Genomic DNA, 6,567 nt, shown 5'->3' with positions numbered 1-6,567 from the left:
ATGTTAAATTTTCATCATGACATTATGGAAAATAATGAACTTTATCACAATATGCAAATTTTTTGAGAAGGACCTGTATATGCCCTAGAAATCCTGCTAAAATGGTCCAGATGTGCTTTGCGTCTCAGTCTAAGACTGACCCTGAGTTGCAGGATGACAAGACTATCAAAATGAGTCAGATCGAAGTGAATGGGGTTGCACTTAATGCCCTTCTTGATTCTGGGAGTTCTTGATCTCTTGTTCAACCTAGTAGTGTTTGCACAAATGACACAATTTCAATCTGCTGTGTCCATGGAGGTAAGAAAAGATATTCAACAGCTGACATTTACATTAAAGTCAGGGACCAGATATATGTCCTGCATGGTGTTGTGTTGTGGGTGTTGTAAGCGGTTTGCCCTATGCTGCTGTGCTCCGGCGTGACCTTCCTGTGCTTTTTGATTTATTGGAACTGATCATATTCAGGAAAGACATGTGGCTGTTACCAGAGCCCAGGCCAAGCACAACCGATATCCGCTCTGAGATTCTGAGTGCGCTGCCCTTTTTCAATGAGGAGCTAGAAACTACTGAAGTGAAACCACAAAAGACCCGCAGACAAAAAAGGCAGGAGAAGTTCCAGTTTTCATCTGTGGAAGCACCAATGGATACTGAGCCAGCAATGCCACCATGTGGCTTTGATATTCCTAAGGATATTGCTGAACTTCAACAATCTGATCAGTCTTTGACACCTTTTTTACAGAAGGCAAAGTTAAAGGAATCCAAAGTGCAACCAGACCTCAATGGTGAGGAGTACATTTTGCAAAATTACATCCTTTATCGTCAGCAGGGATCTATGTTGCAGCTAGTGGTTCCCCAACCAGTGAGAAATGCCATTCTCACCTTGGGGCATTCAATCCCCTGGGCTGGCCACCTAGGTAAGCACAAAACCCTAGCTCGCATTGAACGGCAATGTTACCGGCCTGGTCTGTGCAAAGATGTGGCTCAGTTTTGCAGAAGTTGTCCAGAGTCTCAGATAACCTCTGCTAAAATGCCCCCCAGAGCTCCACTCCAACCTCTCCAGGTCATCGGTATTCCTTTCGAGCGTCTTGGAATGGACATTGTAGGACTTGTGGAGAGGAGTAAAACAGGGAATCGCTACATGCTTGTTGTAACAGATTATGCAACAAAATATCCTGATGTGCTCCCTTTAAAATGTATAAAGGCTAGACCTATTGCATCTTGCTTGGTGCAGTTATTTGCAAGGGTTGGGTTTCCACGAGAAATACTAACTGATCAGGGAACACATTTTATGTCTCCTTTATTGAAGCAAGTCTATCAGTTGCTGGGTATCCGGAGCCTGAGAACGTCCCCTTACCACCCATACCACACGAACCGATGGGCTAACAGAACGCTTTAACCAAACCCTGAAACAGATGCTCAGAAAATGTGTCAATGACAGTGTCACAGATTGGATCAGAGGCTACCATATCTCCTTTTTGCTTTTAGGGAGGTACCCTAAGCATCCACTGGTTTCTCTCCCTTAACCTCCCATCTCCCCTCTCCCATAACCGTATGGTTATGAAGTTCGGGACCCGCTCTTTCTGCTGAGAGAGATCTGGGAGGGACAGAAGGTGGGGGCGAGACCCAATAACATTGTGTCTTATGTTATTCAGATGAGGGAAAATGAGTGAGCTGGCCCAATCGCACATGTCAAAGGCCCAGCAGCAACAGAAGACTTGGTATGATAAGTCTGCTCGACAGCGCTCGTTTGTTCCAGGACAAAAAGTGCTTGTGCTCCTCCCCAGCAACAACAACAAAATGTTGGCCAAGTAGCAGGTCCCGTATGAAGTCACGAGGAAGCTTGGACCCACCACATATGAGGTATCCATCCCAGGGCAGTTGCGTCCCAGAAAGGTTTTGCACATAAATCTCCTAAAAGAGTGGTGCAGCGTATAGAACACAAAGCAGATGGAATGCTCATATGGAGGGTGCCTGAAGAGGATGAAGTGGATAAGCAATACCTACCACCTGTGGGCTCTCTGGATTTGGACCTTGGCCATCTTCCCAAGCAGCAGCAGGTGAGAGAGCTATGTACATCTACAGTGTTCCAATGTTGTCAAACATGATATTATTTTGCAAGAAGGTGCCAGTGTGAGACGATTAAGTTATAGAATCCCAGAACGCCTGCTGTCTTCATTAAAGGCTGAAGTTCATCTGATGCTGTCCCTAAAGATCATTGAGAAATCTAAAAGTGAATGGTGTAACCCAGTGGTCTTGGTGCCTAAGAAGGATGGAAGCATTAGGTTTTGCAATGATTTCAGATACCTAAATTCCATATCTATGTTTGACTCCTACCCGACACACAGAATTAATTACCTGCTCGAACGTCTTGGAAAAACAACGTACCTGACTACATTGGATTTGGGTAAGGGTTACTGGCAGGTCCCACTCACTGAGCAATCCAGAGAGTTCAATGCGTTCAGGATGCCATGGGGGCTGTTCCTCTTCACAGTCTTGCCATTTGGATTACATTGAGATCCGGCCACCTTCCAACGGTAGATGGATCAGGTATTGCATAACTGTTCTGAGTTTGCTGCTGCTTACTTGGATGATATTGTCATTCACAGTACCACCTGGGAGGAGCACATGGAATATCTGCACATTGTCCTGGATTGTCTTCAATCAGCTGGGTTGACAGCAAATTCAACAAAGTGCGTCTTTGCCGTGGCTGAGACAGAATACCTGGGGCATGTCATTGGCAAGGGGGTTATCAGGCCACAGACTGAAAAAATCAAGGCTATGAAATCATGCCCTCTGCCCCAAACAAGGAAGCAACTTAGATTGTTTTTGAGCATGTGTAACCTATGTTACTTAAATTGAGTGCCCGTTCAGCCATCAGGGGCGCCGTTATAAAGGGAAACGCTCTCAGAGTACGCCCCGTTCTGATGTCACGTCCTCCTTGCTGTTGGCTGTGCATGGCTGGAATAAACAAATGACTGATTCAACACGAAATCTGATTAACACTTTATGTAAATCTTCCCATACTCATTGGTAAGTTACTTTACAATATGATTGTTCAGACCGGTTGGGTAAAGTCGTCAACTTTTCTGCTGAAGTTCATTTTTAATGCCGGATGTGTTATGGCTTCACTTCCGCATTCGCGAACAGAAGTCCAGAACACAGTTATTTTTAGACATTTATGTTCATAAAGTTAGTTACGGTCATAAATTATGACCGTATATTTGTTTGTGGCAAATGTTTAACAATTCGGCTGCATTTCTATGGAATCGTGCAAATGTTTTGACACTGTTTAAATATTAATGCTGCTAATGTTAGTAGCAATGTCAGTGAAACGCTTATGGCATGCATGGTTTCTTTTAGCTTTATGCCACTGCCTGTATTTTGTTGAAGTAATTGAATCTAGCTACGCAGCTTATTTTGAATACAATGATCAATGAATTAATTTTGAATCATTTGAAATTCTGAATTATTATTGTAATTTCTGTATGTACAGAATACAATTTAGAGATGTTACCGGTAACCTAATGTATTTTTTCCAGATGCTAATTGCATGTATTTTGACCTTGTTTATAGGTCAGGTTTTTTTTGGACTCCCTGAACCTCTTCTAGAGTGGCGAGCTGGTAGGATTATTTATTTTTTCCCTTTTGATTCGGGACCTTGGACACTGTGAGAGTCCTGTTTTTTTTTTCCCCCCCAAAAGGAACTTAACTAAAAGAACATGGACAATAACTGAACTTTCATATTTAGGTTGGATAACCACAAACTGAACCATTTTGATTGAATGACTGGATACTTGTCTAATGTAATATTGTCTTGACACACTTATCTGGTGTCTGTCTAATTATTTGTTTGTTGTAATTTAAGTTAAATATATGTTTCTGAATCAGATGAGCATTTATTTTTTTTCTTCCTCTGGTTATCTTGTTCCATCCCAGGCTCCTATGACGAACTTAATTTTTTGTTGTCAGTTTTGTTAATATCTTTGCGATAACTGGTCCATATATATATTAAAAAAAACGTAACCCATACAAGCATATTGTGTCCGTGTTACATTTGGCAAGCTAGCCAGGAGCCTGGTTATGGGTGAACAAGTAATGATTGATTGATGATTTGATTTTGATTGCTCATTGCTCATTTGATGTGGTTAATTAATATTTCTTTTGTCGGGTTCCATTATGGATTTTTTTGAAAAATCAGGGATAGACACACAGAATTGTGTTATCATTTCTGGTGTAACTCATACAGACAAAGATGAAGATATTATAGATGTTTTAAAGCGATATGGGTCTATTAAAAAAATAATCGCTGTTGATGATGTAGAGAGTCCGCTTAATAAAAACCTGATTATTGAGTATAATGATAATAGTGCTTTAACTGCACTCAAGCCTATTTTGCCACATACCCATGTTTCTGGCGAGAATCCTGAAATCAAACTTTGCGTTACATTATCTCCAGACCAATGCACAGGCACAGGGGGGTCGACCACATTCCCTAACTATATGGATGAACTGAAATATATTGCACGGAGAAGTGGACAGAAGTTTGATGTTGTTCTACAAGAAGTGATGTCACAGATAAAGACACATTTGGACACTTTGGAAATCAGTGAAGAGGAGGAAGAAGAAGGTGCTGATCAAGCTGTGGGCTCAGTGCTTTTCCTGCCTGGCCAGCAGGGGGCACCAAGTGGAGCCAAGTCACAACCTCAGTTTCCTGTTGTTTATTTGTTACCTGATCAGAGAGAGTCAGTGTTTTCCCAACAGAAACCTTCTCTTTTAGCAACTCATTTAAATCCCCCTGAAATTCAAAAAGTTGTTGTGGAACATATTGTGATTTTTGTTAATATCTTTGCGATAACTGGTCCATATATATATAAAAACAAACGTAACCCATACAAGCATATTGTGTCAGTGTTACACATGGCTGGGTTCTACCACCGTTTTATTCCCCAGTTCTCCCATAGGGCAGCTCTGCTCACTGACATGACGGGATCCCACTCCCCCAATCACATACAATGGACAGAGGATGCGGTGACAACATTGTAGGACATCCAACAGTCATTAAGTAAGCAACCTGTATTGTACAGTCCCAACTTTGATGAAAAGTTCATATTACAGACTGATGCTTCAGATCGGGGTCTGGGAGCTGTTCTCCTTCAGGAAACCACTGGAGATCGTCATCCAGTGGCATACATCAGCCGGAAGCTGTTTCCACGGGAGGTTCGCTATTCCACAGTGGAGAAGGAGGCATTAGCAATCAAGTGGGCTGTGGACTCCTTCCGGTACTACCTGTTAGGAAGAGACTTCACCTTGGAGACGGATCATCAGGCGCTCCAGTGGCTTAAGAAGATGAACGACACAAATGGACGAATTACCCGTTGGTACCTGGCCTTAAAACCGTTTCAGTTTATGGTGTGCCATATACCAGGCAATAACAATTCGGTTTCCCTTTAATTTACTTTGTAGTCATTATTTTAAATATTCCTTAATTATAGTTTCTTAGTTTATTCCTCGGTCACCTTACAATGTTTATATGAAGTGCACACATATTAACACTGCAAGGTCAATTCAGTTCTACGTTGTATTAATACTCTTTTCTTTGTTTGAGTTTACCTGGGTGTTTGGCTTCCCCTTCCTGATGGGCAAAAGGCATGGCTAAGGGCTGAGATTCCTGAAGTACTGCTGATGGCCTCATTGGACTGAACCAAACGGTTCATTCCAAGTGGGGGACCCTTAGGGGGTGTTTTGGATTTATTTCCTTGTTTTGTATTAGTTATTATGTGGCACCCATTTTGTCTTCCCCTATTGTGTGTGTGTATGGTTTAGCTAAACCTGTACCTAAGGGCCCTTATGTGTCAGTTCAGCAGGTCGGTTTTGGTTCGTATCTGTCTGAGTCTTGTCAGTGATGATTTTGAGTCTAGTATCTTGAGTTGACCTCTTTTATTGGCATGCCTGTAAAATTACTCATTTTGTTAACCATTTTTTCATGTTTTTTGGGTAAATAAAAACCCACTTTTTTGAATTCAAACACCTGTGTCTTCTACTCTGTACTGCTTAGTTCCAGACAGTGGGACACGGAGGATACACCGGACCCATCCTTCAAATCTGGGGATAAGAAGAAACCTTGGAGATTTAACAGCATTCGTCGCCTCATCTAGGACGTTATCGGCCTGCAAATGCATCCTTCAGAAGAATGCAGTCCTGAATTTGGACACAACAATAGTGAATGACATACGTGAATCAGTAAATCTGTGTTTGATTAATCTGTGGCTTCAAGGACCCGGATGTGTGACACAAAAAACTGAAGTTTGGAATTGAAATTGAATGTGAAAGTGAAAGTAATCAAACTGAATTTTCAATACTAAGCAAAGCAATTTTCAAAGCAAATAGATTCAGTTTTAAACCATTATATTCAGTTTCAGTTTAGTGAAATTCATTTTCAAACCAATGCATTTAATTACAAATTACACAAATACAGATTCAGTCTGAGCAATTCAAATTCAGTTTCTGATGGCACAAGTTCCTTCCCATACCATCAGTACACGTCAGGATTGGCAGAAAGACTTAGACTGA

General features: G+C 41.6%; 1 long non-coding RNA gene across 1 annotated transcript; it reads left to right on the top strand.

Moving 5' to 3' along the window:
* The first annotated feature begins 2,843 nt into the window (after positions 1–2,843).
* LOC124856578 lies at positions 2,844–6,022 on the top strand. Its single transcript, XR_007035370.1, has 2 exons — positions 2,844–3,027; positions 3,571–6,022. It is a non-coding gene; the product is annotated as an uncharacterized LOC124856578 (long non-coding RNA).
* The last annotated feature ends 545 nt before the right edge of the window (positions 6,023–6,567 follow it).

The sequence above is a fragment of the Girardinichthys multiradiatus genome, chromosome 20, assembly GCF_021462225.1.
Source record: "Girardinichthys multiradiatus isolate DD_20200921_A chromosome 20, DD_fGirMul_XY1, whole genome shotgun sequence".
NCBI classification, from domain to species: Eukaryota; Metazoa; Chordata; class Actinopteri; order Cyprinodontiformes; family Goodeidae; genus Girardinichthys; species Girardinichthys multiradiatus.
Note: the sequence above shows the minus strand (reverse complement) of the source record. Positions and strands in the feature narration are given on the sequence as shown.